Raw genomic sequence first — 16,016 nt, forward strand, 5'->3', positions numbered from 1 at the left:
GGATTTCATCATGATACTTGTGTATATAAGTGAATTAATGATTTTCAAGTCATTTTGTGTGGGAGCTAAGGTCAAATAAAGTTCGATAATTACGAAAAATCGGTAGAATTATTAAGACGTATATAAAACTAAGTTTTGCAATTTTTAGAGATATACTACAATATTAATAATATGATTGTGAACTCAAAAACCCTTTCCGGGAGGTAGGGTTGTATAGGGGCTAGGAGAAATAATGGACCGATTTCAACTATTTTCAATAGGCTTTGTCGTTCGGAAAATACGTCGAAAAACACGTATGGTCCAAATATCATCAAAATATGTTAAAAATTGCGACATGCGCACAAAGACGGACGGACATGGCTTAAACAACTCAGAAAGTTGCTCTGAGTCGATCGGTATACTTTAAGGTGTGTGTAGGATCAATATTTTTGTGTGTTACAAACATCAACACAAACGTATAATATCCTCGTAATCCTGTGTGTCCACTCAATTTTGAAAAGATTTCTCGTCATACTATCATCAGGGTCACTCAAAAGGATCTTTGTGGCTCTACACACTGTTTCATTATTCCAAGAGACCTTATGGGATTCCCTCACTTATATTTTTAATTCAGCCCTTGTTTCGTGAAATGGTTTTACGTTTGTCAGTTTAACTTATTCATGCTCCATTCCCTTTAAAGCCGACTACTCCCAAGCGGCCTGGTAGCCATATGATTTAAACCTTACCTCTGGAAGAGTATTCAGTTAAAGCTTTCTTACAATCAAATAATTTTATCACGTGATATGGCCCTATATATTATATATATTAAGGGCTGTGAGCGTCATATTTATTATAATCCAATTTATGTGCTCTGTTATTGCTCGGACTTCTGCTTGGAAGCATGTGTTATGATTAGGTAAATGTTGGTATATTTATATTTCTGGGTTTTCTATATAGAACTCCAGGCTTACTTTGTCCATTAAATTAGAGTCATCCGTGTTACAACGGATTCCTACTGGTGTTTGGCCTAATAATCGGCTTGATCAAGACATTCCATCTGGAAGATTCCAACATATTCTCGTAAGCAATCAGGCACGTCTGAAGATTATGTATAACTTTCTAATGTGACCAGTATATATTGATGACGTAGCCTATAACCGCTTAGGCTTTAAATTATTTTTATGAAATGAGACTAATATATTAGGTCATTTGTGGAACGATCCTCACAAAACTTGGTAGAGATACTTTGCTTTTAAAACTTTTTTATCTTAAATATCATAGCAGAAGGGCCTTATATGGGAGTGACTGAGTGAGACAAAACAAACGAAAATTGAAATTGCAGGGAAGTGATACTATTTTTCTGAAAGGTAGATCCGAGTTGGACAAGAATCAGTTTTTGAAATTTGACAAACACCTCAAAAACACGGATAAAAATTCGTTAACAATTGACGATGTCGTAGATCTTTTTTGGGGACACAAATTATAACCAATATTATAATGAGCTTTATACCACCTTTAATAATTTTGTTAATGTTAAAAATGCAGCAGATTAGGAAGCATGTTATAGAATGCTGCTAAAATTTAGAATAAAATATCTTGCGTTAAGAAGCACTGCTTCGAGATCTCTCCCGGTATGCCATCCGGTTCAGAAAATTTACTAATATTAAAATCCGCTAAAGGCACTTTTGATATACTTAGTTACTTACACCATTTCGATCTCATTTAGTGATTGATCGCTTTCCTGTAAGTGTACAGAGGGGAAAAAGAAATATGCACTCTTGGTAACAAATTGACACCAATATTTCATATTGACCATAGATTGTTGTCAATAGTGAACTAACCACATTTGTTAAAATTTAGACAACATATGTGTGTAAAATTTAGATTTCGACAACGAATTGTTGCAATGTTGACAACATGGTGTTGTCGTTCGTCGTAATTCAAAGTACTTTTATTTGAAATTTGGACAAGCTCACGAACGGCCATCGCTAGACTTAAAATATTATGGAAATCATTATAAAACAAAGGAAGGTAAATTTTTGCAGAGGGGTAACTAAAACAAGTTTTTACTTTGCATAAAGAGTGAGTCGGTCTAATGTATATACATTGACAAAAGATGTTATTGCAAAATTATAAACACTATGGTGTCAATTTGGTACCAGGCGTGTATATTTCATTTTCTCTTAAACATGTCAGCTAGTAAGGAATTAACATTATCATTAACAATTTTAACGCATGAGCAAACTGTTTTACTTTCTTATACGAGCAGTTAGCTGTTTTCGAGTCTAAACACTTTTGTCTAAGTCTTTTCGAGGAATCCTAATATTTGATCTTGGCCCAGCGATTACGTTATAGATTAGTTATAGTTTGTTAAACATTTCGAAGGTAGGATGGTGAAAATATAGTGAAGATCGTGTAGTTCTCCCATATTTTGGGTGTGAAGTAAACAAAGTATTTGGTTCCCTTTAATGCATGAGATTTTTATGTGTATGTTGCTGCATTAACTAAAATGTGGATCTAGTTTATTTTTTAGTAAGAAAATTCAAATCATATTTTCGATACATTTCCACTTATGAACTGCTTTATTGAAAAATTATTTTTAAAAATTTCCAAAAATTTTAACCCCTCCAAAGGCTGGAACTTCTTTGACCTGTGACATTTCCAAATAAGTAACAAAATCTCTCATGTTTCCTTACAATGCCATCTATTGTTGAATAGGATAACTAAACTAAAATTTGTAACCCTTTTTTCTAATGCATATTAAACACAATAACGGCAACTTATTAGAAAACTTAAAAAAAGCTTTTTTATAAAAGCTTTTAGACACAAAAACAAACTTAAAATAAGGGTTGCATTAGCAAGTCATTAAATATGAGAAAAAAATATACTAATTAGAAAAATGTTAATGAAAAAATAGAGATGCCAGATGGAAAAAAAATGGAAAAATTTAATAAGATAATTTAATGAAATAAAATAATTCAAAATTAAACAAAACTACTTATTTTAAATTTGTAAGTACAGTTGTTAACAAAACATCTTTAAGAGGAAACCAAAAACACAACAACAATGTTTCACTTTCATTTTCCTTCGAACACTTTCTACTCATTCCAAAATTGTCATATAAATCATGAAAGGTTGCAAATGACTTCTAGCTAAGAGGAGTGGAGTTTAATTTATAAACAAGCAAGACTTAATAGGATGAAGGAAAAAAAACATTTCTTTAACAGTCATATAGAGGACTAAACGACTAGAGAATGAGAGAAAAAATGGAAACATGGCCATAATTTTGTGAATGTGACAAATAAGCAAATAGCAAAAGAAGGCACTTACAAATGTATATGTACATTAGGCTGGTGCCAAAATAAATAAAAGTTTACAACAAGTAGGAAAGTATAGTCAGACATGGCCGACCATATAATACCTTACACCATGAGTATATTTTTAAAATTTTTATTTTTCATAAAGAAACTTTTATGTTGAATTTTACTTTAATTCCAAAGTATTTTAACAGTTTATTGTTTAAAAACAAAATTTTCTAAATAAGGCATTATGTAGGAGTATAGGTCAAACATGGGTCGATCCTCAGTAAATTTGGAAAAAGGATATAGTTTTAAATAACAGTTAGTTTTGTTGAGTTCATTGCTATCATTACGAAAATCTGCAATGTTATTTATACTTATATACGACTTACTTGTGCCAATTTTTAGCGAGATACTAGTATATTTGACGTAATTATTAGATTAAAAAGCCCAAACCGGGAGGTACGATTCTATGGGGACTAGGTGAAGTAATGAACTGATTTCAATCATTTTCAATAGGCTTCATCCCTGTGCCAAAAACATGCTTGGTCCAAATTTCATCAAATTATCTTGAAAATTTCGGCCTGTACATTGCGCACAAAGTTTACATGGAAAGCCAACCGGACAGACGGACATGTCTTAATCGACTCAAAAAATAATTCTGAATCGATTGGTATACTTTAAGGTGGGTATTGAATCAATATTTTTGTTGGTTTAAACTTATGGAGGGTATTATACGTTTGTGCACTATAGTGGTGTAGGGTATAAAAATTGTATTAAAAAGTTCTGCAATGATGCATTAATCAAGAGAATTGAAATATTTCTAAAGTTTTTGAAAATAGTGGTCAAACCTAATATCTGACTAAGAATGTGACACTAAATGCTTAAATAAAGTAATAGAGTTTTTAAAAAGTGAAAGCTTTCTGCAAGGATAAATACCCATAAGTTCTCATGGAGTTATGAGAATGATATTGAACAGAAAATACATTTTCAAGTCATGTAATAAATAAAATTAATTCGATTAGGTCAATATATTTTTTATAAAAAAAGCTTAGAAGCAAAACACTGAATTCCTAGAAAAAATCATTAAATCTATCTTTGCCAACCTTCCCTTTTCTACAATGTATACAAAATCTGTATTTGAATAAAACATTCGTTTTTTTTTCTTTGCCTCTCTTAATTTAACTTCATTTTAGCATTTAAACAATGGCATACAATCAAAACCAGAGTAGACATATTTTGTTAAACGATGATTTTAAGTTGTATGTATGTATGTATTTGTATGTTTGGCGTATTTATGTAAATTCTTTATTGCTAAAGGACTATTTTATTTTTCGTATACCTTTGAAATATTCTATATAACGTGTTTATTACGCACCCAAAATGACAATTTCACTTACACTTAAGTTACATTCAAACATAGTACATGCCGACATTCATGGACTACAGGCAGACCGCATAGACCTTTTGGTCAAATACATATTTCCTTTACCTTTAAAAATGGCAATACTTATTCGTGGGTACGAGAGGAAATGTATTTGAATATGAAAAGCAATGTTTTTGATATGATATTACACTCAAAATATTAATATGATTACATAGGTCAACTAATTTCTACGACTTTCGAGCCAGATTATTATATTACCAATCTAGACTTCGGGAACACACTTCTGATACAATTTCGAACTATATATGATTGACTAGCATCCAATTGCCTATTTATTGATGAAGTAGTTTTCACTGAAGGTTCTTAACCGAAGGGTCTAAGTCTTCGGGAACACACCTCTGATAGAATTTCTTACTAGAGTTGATTGGCTTGTATCCGATAGACTGTTTAGTGAAAGTGAAGTTTTCACTGAAAGGTATAAAATGATCTGAACCTGTTTAGTACATGTGCAGTTTTCACTAAAGGGTCTAAGATGGATTCCAGCACTGATGTCGGTGTCTAGATTGCTGATATCAACACAAAATGGACGTTTAGGATCCCTCACAAACGTAATGTCTTTTAATCAGAGATGTCGATCTGGGGTCGGTTGTGACAATTTATGTCGATAGTAAAGCCTTTCTCGCGGCTTGGTTGACATCATTCTGTACTTTTTACCTATAGAACATTTTGTTCTACAATCATAAAAAAATTTTATACAATGTAGGTTTACTTAGATATGCAGTTTCCACACCACAGGTTCTGGTGTCTACATCGCTGATATCAGCATAAAATCGACCTTCAGATTTCATGACTAATGTAATGTCTTCCAGAGATCGTAACGATCTGGAAAGCAAAGGAACTGATACGGAATCATATTTATTTAGGGTCGTTTATCTAAGAAGAAAACTTTTAAATGGACAGAGCCGGACTGAGCACGGCTGAACTATATGAAAGCTATATTCCGAAACTCCTGGTTGACGATTGTTGAAATTCTCTTTAGCACATTATGAGTCTATTTGCCATTAGACTGTGTAGGGTGCCTGAGCATTGCAATGTGCATGGTAGTGAGGTTGCGGATATACTAGCTAAATAAGTTCGAACCTTAATATATATAGATAACAGATCAAGGATTTTAAAACTACCTATACTATACCCATCAAATTGAATTGCATAATATCAAAGGCCCCTGACATGGGGGCTAACAAAATACTTATAGGACTGGATAATGCAGTCTAAGTATTCTTATAGGTATCATAAAGGAACATTGGCCAGTTAGACCTTTTTGTGAGACTGAACTATTGCAGGTTGTCCGAAGATAAATTACAGACGAACTATATTACATGTAATATGAAAAAATTTTCAGGGAATAGATTCCATGACGAAGTGGGGGACATAGATTTTCTTATTCATTTCTTTCTTTAGCATGCTGTCTTAGTAAATTTTGTGTTTAAAATCCCTTAAGTATAGACCATTTAACATCTATCCTCATTAGCTAGATCTTCAGTCTTTCTTGTTTGCTTATAGTGTTTTCGTTTATCTCCCTTTGAACCTTCACTGTTTTAAGAGCATCACAATGGACCTAATAATCTCAGAGTGGATGTGTACCTTTTATGGCACATAATCCTTCTTAACCTAAACCTAACTACATACCTACCTAACCAACTTCTACTTCCGTTTTATACATCCTACGGTCCTACTTTCTAGGGCATTAAAGTATGCAAGATAATAAGGTTGTAGACTTGACGAAAGTCTTCGGGAGAACACTTGTAACAAAGAAATGCTGAGAAATTTTCGAGAAGGAAAGGGAATCAATTGATTGTTAAGCATGATTACAAAAATAAAACAAATTACTTATAATATAATACCATTTATCATCACATCAAAAGTAGCACTAGATGTTAATGACTTCCGAAGAAGTAAAACTAAAGTAGCACTAGGTGTTAATGACTTCCGAAGAAGTGAAACTAATTCTATTTTTTCAATGCTAATGATATAAGTATTATGTCAAATTAGTTGAGTTCTATAATACTTCAATTTCATTTCCAAATAAATTGCAGAAAAATAACATAAGAGCAATTCATTCTAGAGAATGACTCATTAAAAGCGAATTTGGAATCAAATAAAAAGTAAATTCGTGTTTTGAGATCATAAATTCTAAAGTTCAATATTGATTATGAACACTCATAACCAAGTAATTACAAAAACCCTTTGGTGGTTATCTTAGGTGCACCAAATGCTCCTTCAATATTTACACTATTTACGAACATATTTCTAATTACACCTCTGATATTTTTGAATAGTAGGCCAGACATAACTCCACCGTTCAAAAACTGCCGGAGTTACAGGGGGTCAAAGCTAATTTTTTGTACAATTCTTTCTAGGGCCAATAGGTAAAAAGTTATAATTTAAAAAAAAAAACTTGTATGACCAAATAAATCAACTTTGAGCTCCTATAACTGCAGTAGTTCTTAAGCAATAGATCTGGAGATGATTGTATTCAAATAGATTATTTGAGTTGATCACTTGCACCAGTAATGAGCGTTAAAGTCATACATAAATATATAACTTAAGAAAATATTTTAGCTCTTAAGGTCAGTTAAGGGCAAGAAAGTCTATTTCTGAAGTGTACCGTATACCAAGGGTATCAAATATGAACCGATCCTTATGAAATTTTCTAAAACGATTTAGGTTTTTATGTAAATGTCGAATTACACCACTATAGATGCTTATTTTAGACAGTTATGAGCGATAAAGTAATTTTCTCCAGCGGGCCTTATATGAGGGCTAAGCGAAATCAGGGTCTGATATTGCTTATTTTCAATACAAAATAACAACATCAACTAAAAATATATGGTAAAATTTCCGCTCACTAGCTGCTTCTATTTGGACACTACCACCCATTCAACAGACAGATGGACAGACATGGCTTGATCTTCTTAGAATCTAATAAGGACCCCAGATATATATATAAGTTTATGGGTCTTAGATGAATACAATATATCCCCACCTTTTTTGAAAGTGGTTATAAAAAGGCGAAAACCAAGTTGAATAGTTCTAAAGGATTGAATAGCCCTAAATATGAATATGATATATCGAAAAATGAGGAAGATATGTCAGATATTAAGCCTTTATAAAGCAGAGAATTAACTTTCAAATGATATCAACATTTTATAAATAAATTTTCTTTCAAGCAGTCTCAAAAAAGGACAAACACTTCGTGTTTTTAAACTTCAGGAATATCTAATTCAGCGAATCTCAGCCATTTTGTCATTATATTGTCAAAAAATTTGCGCCTATGCTATTATTATTATTATTATTATTATTATTATTATTATTATCAGGGTAAGGAGTTTCATGCACTAAAAATTTAAAAATATGCGCTTATAATATGCACTATAAAATGGGAAAATATGCACTAAAAATATGAAAAATATTTCCTTGAGAATTTCCATATTAACAGATATTAACATCTTAAGTTTTTGACAACAAATATACAGACTTTTAAGGACTACTTTATGCACTATAATATTACTTTAACGGAAACACGATCTTGAGAATGACAAATATAAAGACTAAGAAACAAATTAATTTAAGAAAGTGGAAAGCTTGATAGCAAAATTTGATGAATGAATTTATTTTTGTATAGATTATTTTTTTCCTAATTTTATCGTTCTTAAGTTAAATTATGGACGTGAGAGAGATGTAAGAACAAAATTTCCTCCAGTTATCTTTTTATATGGACAGACTTAGAAATCGATACTGAACCGATACTTTAAGGACCAATATTTTGGACGTTACAATTAGCAGCACAAAGTCAAAATACCTTTCGCACTATTGCGGTTATAAAATGAAATAAAACTATGTAAAAGTATTTTATGGTTAAATCGAAATTTATTAATATTAATTAAAAAATTTTAAATATGTAATTACGAAATTTTTTGTAAAAAATATAAAATAAATAGAAAACAAAATAATTTGTTTTAGAAAAATTAAAATGTATGCAAAATATGCAATAAAAATGTTGGAAATATGCAAATTATATGCAATTTACAGTAAAATATGCAATTTATGCGTTTGCAGCAAAATATGCAAAAATATGCAACAACAAATTTATGTTATTTTTTTTTGCAAATTCTTTGATTCGAAAAGAAAAATAGTTAAAATTTATTTTGAGTTACTGACTACAAACATGCATTTGCATAGAAATCCTTGCCTTGATCATTATTATTATTTTCGAGTGTAAAGAATATAAAGTATGAGTTGATGCTTTATTCCACATGTATTTCTTCGATTGGGAATGGTAAGATGTTTCATTTTAAAGAGTTAGAGCAATGGAGCTTACAAATACTGACTTCTTATACAGTATTTGTATGAAAATATGTATATACATGTATATATTTACTTACACATATACTTATATAATGTATACATTCATCTGTAGATTTAATCAAAAACCATTGCATTTAAAACAAAGTTGGATTAGGTACCCAGGTTTTGAAAATTCCAAAATTTTGAGTTTTGCCTAATAAACTTCTTTAACTAAACATTGATAAAAATAAAGACAGATGATTATGATTATGAACTTTATAAACTACAAATTTGATATTGTATCAACTTAGATCCAGTTACAAACACTGCAGGATAGAGTTTATGTATGAGACTTACTTCGACAACATAATACTTAGTCATTCCTGAACAATTCATGCATATATGAAAGAAAATACAATTTCAATTTTGAACGTTTTTTTTTTGGTAATTTTTTATTTAGTATATATTTTGTACATTTTGTATTTTTGCGAAACATCCCTTGAGTAAATATTTTACATTCTTTAATTTATTTGGCAGTATAAAAGATTCTTTGGCCATTTTTCAAATGCCTGGTAACATAAAAAAAGAAATAAAACAAAATGGTAAACATTTTATAGAATTTTTCAAGGTTATGGATTAAGAGTTTGGCACTTTAAAAAAAAAACTTTAATTGGGGGAGTTTTTTGAAAAAATAAAGAAAGAAGAGAAATTAAAGTTTTCAAACATACTTTGGTTAATGATAAGTGTTTAGTAAAAAAAAATCAAATAAATAAAGTTAACAATTTCATCCAAGTTCCTGATTTTAGGAAAATACGCCAAAAACTCTAAACTTTTTCGAAAATTTTTAACAATAATTGATTTTTTTCATAGAATTTTTAATAAAAACTAAGATTTGAAACTTTAAAGCTCTTCAGTTTGTACATGAAAAAGAGCTTATGTTCCCACAAACTCAACCTAAATAATTTTAAAATAATTTTGAAAATGTTGTGTTTTCTAAAATAACAAAAAATTGAGTTTTTCACATAAAGAAGTAGAATGATTTAGTTATTTCCTGTCAAGAGTTTGCAAAAGAGTAATTTATCAGATAATGAAAATTTGTTTTTCAAACATTTTAATATACGATAAATATTAAAATCAGACAAAGAAAAAAATTTATTTAGAATTAAAAACCATAAGCCATTATTTAACAAAAAACAAAAATAAAAAAACTTTAGGAATGAAAAATGTATGAAAATTTTTATTAATTCCAGATCAACTGACAGCTCAAAAGGGTTAAACAGCAAATGTTTATTTATTTATAAACAAAACAAAGAAATGTTAATTTTTTAAATACAAAAAAAAAAAAGAAAAGCTTAACTAATTATTAAAGTTATTTTTAAATTTCATACACAAAGACCAACAAAATTAGAAATAAAAAAAACAATAAGATTTTTCCAATTAACAAACAAAAGGTTAAGGGTTGTATAACAACAACAACAATGTGCTGTTTTTTTCATTTTCACCTTTTGTTAAGCAACATTACAAGTTTCAAGCTTAAAAATAAAAGCGAGAAAAAAGGTGAGTGAGCGAAGTACACATGTGTCAAAAAACATTTGTTTCTATTGTTGTTGTATTGAAAAGGAAATTTTCATAATGCTCCCACCTTTAGCTCACCTTCACAATGAAAACTTGTTGTTAAATAAAACAATCAAGTTCAAAAACTAGTAGGTCAAGTTTGGCTACATAATACCCTATACACATTTTATACAATAAAAAATATTTTTAAAATTTTTTGAAATTTATAGTTTAGTTCTAGTTCAGTTCTGGTTTAGTTCTTGTTCAGTTCTAGTTCAGTTGTAGTTCAGTTCTAGTTCAGTTCTAGTTCAGTTCTAGTTCAGTTCTAGTTCAGTTCTAGTTCAGTTCTAGTTCAGTTCTAGTTCAGTTCTAGTTCAGTTCTAGTTCAGTTCTAGTTCAGTTCTAGTTCAGTTCTAGTTCAGTTCTAGTTCAGTTCTAGTTCAGTTCTAGTTCAGTTCTAGTTCAGTTCTAGTTCAGTTCTAGTTCAGTTCTAGTTCTAATTCAGTTGTATTTCAGTTCTATTTCACTTGTAATTCGTCCTTTTTTTAATAATCTTGACTATAATGATTAATAGTTTTCAATAGTTTCAATAGTTATTGAATAGTATTTGTTATAATTTATTCTAAAATATTAAAATCTTTAATTTAAACAATTTCGATTTCTTATGTTTAATTAAATATTTATTTAATAATATGTAATTTCTATTGGTGTAGGGTACAAGAAGTAAAAAAAGTGTAAGCCTTAAATAAATGAATTACAATAAACATAAGCTGGAGCAGAAGAAAGATAAAAAGCTTTAGACATAAATGTGAACCCTTTTTTAAATACATATGTATATGTATGTGATGAAACTCTAATGTTGGATTCCTTTTTTTTCGTTCCATTACATATTTTGGTATTCGTTTGAAAATGTCTACAAAGAGATTAATAATGAATGATGATTCCTTAAAACGCATGTGGCATAAGCATAGAAACAAATAATTTTTCTTTCCTGTGGCAGCAGGGAAAACATGGCGTCTACCCTTGTCCAAGCCAAAGAAGCAAAAAAAAACATGCATACAATGTTAGAACCCTAAATAACCAAAACAATGGCAGCCATGATTTTCTCTAAATCACAAATAAAATAACAGCAAAAAACACATTAATACCCGGACAACAGACAAACAAACCTATATATATGTATATTTCTAAAAAATCCTTTTTCTTATTGTTTCACATGGCCCAAAACATGCCACTCATACATATACATTATACACAGCAAAACCCAAAATTAAATGCAGCCTCTTATGCCAGAAAATCCACCACCATCTTCACATCAACTTCATACTCATTGCTCGTTGGTCTTTGTATAAAAATTAAAATTCATTTGAAAAACATTCTACCACTCACACACTTATGCATAATGCTTAATTTAAAGCAGGATCTTGCTTAGGACTTCAAGTCAACCAACCAATACTGTAGAGTTTGAGTGTAGTGCTTGCTTTAGGTAGTAGAACTCAAACCAATGCCATCCCTTCAACATTATTTTGGTTTTAAATGAAAAAGTAACGCAATTTTCAACCCCCTTTTGTTTGGCAAAATAAGTGCTTGCAAAAAATTTACCAGTTGTATAGGAATTCTAAATTAATTTTGTTTTATTAGCACCTGGCTTTTTTCAAAAGTTTTCGTAATTAACAACAACATTTCTTTTTGTTAAAAAAAATATTAATTTAATGTTTAGGTTATATGTATGCAAATTAATTTATAGATCAAATTTCTCTTAGTTCTGAATGTATTTTAATGTTAAAGCTTAACAAGGCATATGAAGATTAACTAATCATAAATTCAAAATTAGATAAAGGTACAGTTTTTATTTAATATAAAAAATGGCTAATAGTTTTCAAGATATAAGACTTTTTGTATTTACTTCATATGGGAGATGAAGTAAATACACATGGGAAGTACAAAGACACCAATTGAAAACCTGTCAATTTTGTTTGGTTTGTTAACAAAATGCAAAATTTTAAGGATTTTATTAACCCTCCATTAAATAAAATGCGATTTATATAGATTCAGATAATCCGTTTAAAACACATCAAAATATTTGGCGTAAAATTACAAAAGTATATATATTTTAGGTCCACTTTAGTGGGGAAGGTATATTGGGTTTGTGCTGATATTTGTAACGCACAATAATATTGGTCCTATACCCACCTTAAAGTATACCAATCGGCTCAGAATCATTTTCTGAGTCGATTAAGCTATGTCCGTCCGTCTGTCCGTCCATGTAAACTTTGTAATCAAACTACAGGCCGCAGTTTAATGAAATTTAGTACATGATCTTTTATTGTCCCAGGGACGAACCGTATTGAAAATGGTTAAGATCGGTCCATTATTTCACCTAGCTCCCATACAACTGTACCCCAGAATAGGGCTTGTAAACATTTTAATCAAACTCAAGGTCGCAATTTTGGAGATAATTCAATGAAAATTGGCACATGATATTATATTATACCGTAGACGAAACCTATTGGAAATAGTTTACATCGGTCCATTTTTTCGCCTAGGTCCCATAGAACTGAACCTGCCAAATAGGACTTTTAAGTTCATAATTATGTTTAATATATTCGTATGTCGACAAAAAGCTGTAAACCAAGTTCTATACTAGTTTTTATAACCCTAATAAACTTTTTAATTATAGGACCTCATTTGACCCTAGCCCCTCTAAAAAGCCCCCATCAAAATATTACTTAAATATCCACAGTTTTATTAAGCAATAAATGGGTTTAGTATATCTGAGGCAAGGTACAATTCAACTTAAATGCTTTATGAAAACTAAATCACATTTTATTCGTATACAGGTGTAGGGTATTATATGGTCGGCCTCGTCCGACTATAACTTCTTACTTGTTTATTTCTAAAACAGTTCAGCCATGTCCCAGCAAAAATTAAACAAAGTACTTCAAAAAAATAACATTTATCACCACTTCAAAAGTAGCACTAAGTGATTTTTTTACCTGTTGTGGAAGTGATGTTTGTTGACTTCCAATGAAGCGAAAAAAATACATTTGCTATAAATTACATTGTCACTTCCTAATAACTTCCAAAAAAGAACATATAAATTAGTTCCTAAGAATGACATCAGATGTAATGAATTTGAAATCAACATCCCTCCTTTGAAAAGCCTGTATTAAAACCAGTGTTTACTTTTACTAATATATTAGTCAGCATTTGCCGCAAAATACATATTTTTATCACTCGTCATACTAAAAATATTTAAACTTTTTCAGATTTAAATAACATTGCTACTTAATATTGCCGTTCTGTTTTTATGTTTAACTAGAAAAATTGCGACGTTACACTGCAATTTCTAGCAGCACGAATGAACAGTATTAATCTCTTGTTTGTTGTACAAGAAAAAATATATATTTTTGTGCTATAGCAGCGCACACTCAAATCTGTTAAACTAATATGGCTAGTATTGATGATATTTTTATTTGCGCTTAGTTTTTCCTAGCAGCAATTAAATTTTGTTTTGCGACTGCTACCTGCAAATTTATTTATTGTTTTTTTTTTAATATTGATGTTACAATTTGAAAATATTTGAATATGATAGATATGCATACATGTTATTGGGGTAAAATTATAATAATTCTAAGTCGAAAGGGAAAAACTCTTCAGCGAGCCGGCGATAATATATAGAATTGCCGCCTTAATATTCGCAATATTTGCATAAGCATGCTATATATTCGTGTATAGTTCTACAATTTAAAGATTAATTAAGGATAATTATTTTTCGCAACATAAAAAATTGTTTGTAAAATATACATAGTGCTACCTCCCATACTATTAGAGTCAGAATCTTCTAATTTTGACGAAAAACATTAACTTCATTATGAACATTGGGGAAAAAATGGGCAGACTTTTATTAGGGGAACCTCCATTTGAATTAAATAAATATGTACATGTTATTGAAAATATGGCTACCCCATAAAACACAACTCAAATTAAAAGCGTGTTTATTATTTTGTTCTAATAAATAAACATTTTTGAGCAATGTAGTTGTAAGATTATATGGTTATACTTCTAACAATTTTATAACCTAATGATAGTTTTAAATATTTTTTTGTAGAAATTAATAAATTTATAATCACCTTGTATAAAACAGGGTGAACACACATAATTAAAATATTTTTTGTTGAATTCTAATGAGCTTACTTTACAAATTATTCAAATCACACTGCTAAAATGTGGAAGATTATTATATATTTTTTTTGAAGAAATGTAGTTAATAATATTTTGTAATACATTAAGGAAAAAAACAAACAAATATCAATGTAGTATTTTTCTGTATTATATCATACAGAAATTATGAGAATATTTAAACTATATTTTAATAATTAATATGTCAATCAGTACAGGATATTATAGGTCGAATATGTCAATCAGTACAGGATATTATAGGTCGAATATCATCGATATATGGATGATAATAAATATACATATTAATATCGACATACATACATACTTAAATGCGTACAAATGTGAAGTGTAATACTGAATTTAAGCTCATGAAATGTCATAAAACTGTCAGTGTATTTACATACATACCTACAAATTGCTGCATCAATATTGCCATAAAATAATAAATAAAACTACAACTGGCAGTAGCAAAACCAAAATAAAGTTACATTGCTGCTAGGAAAAACTAAACGCAAACAAAAATAACATCAATACTCTGCATATTAGTTTAACAAATTTGAGTGTGCGCTGCTAAAGCACAATAATATATGTGTGTTGACCTGCAATTATGTCTGCCTGCTACTAGAAATTGCAAACACGAGTTGCAATTTTTATATTAATACGAATATATATGACTGCAATTTTTAGTAGCAAAGTGATACAAAAATGATAAAGTTTCATATTTATTTTATAGTCATATAGAAGAGAGGTGGTGCTAGTGCTGCATATTTAAACGCTGATTAAAACCATTATTTCTTCACATCTTTTCCAGCACTTCTATGGAATGAATTCTACTTCTTTTTTTTTTGCTACTTTTTAAGTTCTTTTTAAGCTGAGGTCCATCCGTCTGTCTGTATGTTAAAAGTACGATCAATTTTAGAGAGTTGACATTTACTTCTATGGAGTAAATTTTAGTTCTTTTCGCTTCTTTAGAAGTTCTTTTCTTGCTAGGGTCCGTGTGTTGAAAGTACTATAGATTTAGAATGTTAAGATATTTTTTAGATGTTAAAACCTCTAATGAAAGACCGTCCATTTTTCACAATAAATATTCACATGGATGTTATAGTTCACATGTAGTTCTCTAATAGTTTCTCACATAAACGTATTTTTGTATTTAGTAAATATGGGAGTGCCACGCCCCGCTAATATTTGAGTCCGCCCATTTTTTAACATTTTCATGATTTAATTTGAGAACTTTAGCTGTAATAGTTTTTTTGAAAAACCTATAT

Source organism: Lucilia cuprina, chromosome 4 (genome assembly GCF_022045245.1).
Source record: "Lucilia cuprina isolate Lc7/37 chromosome 4, ASM2204524v1, whole genome shotgun sequence".
NCBI classification, from domain to species: domain Eukaryota; kingdom Metazoa; phylum Arthropoda; class Insecta; order Diptera; family Calliphoridae; genus Lucilia; species Lucilia cuprina.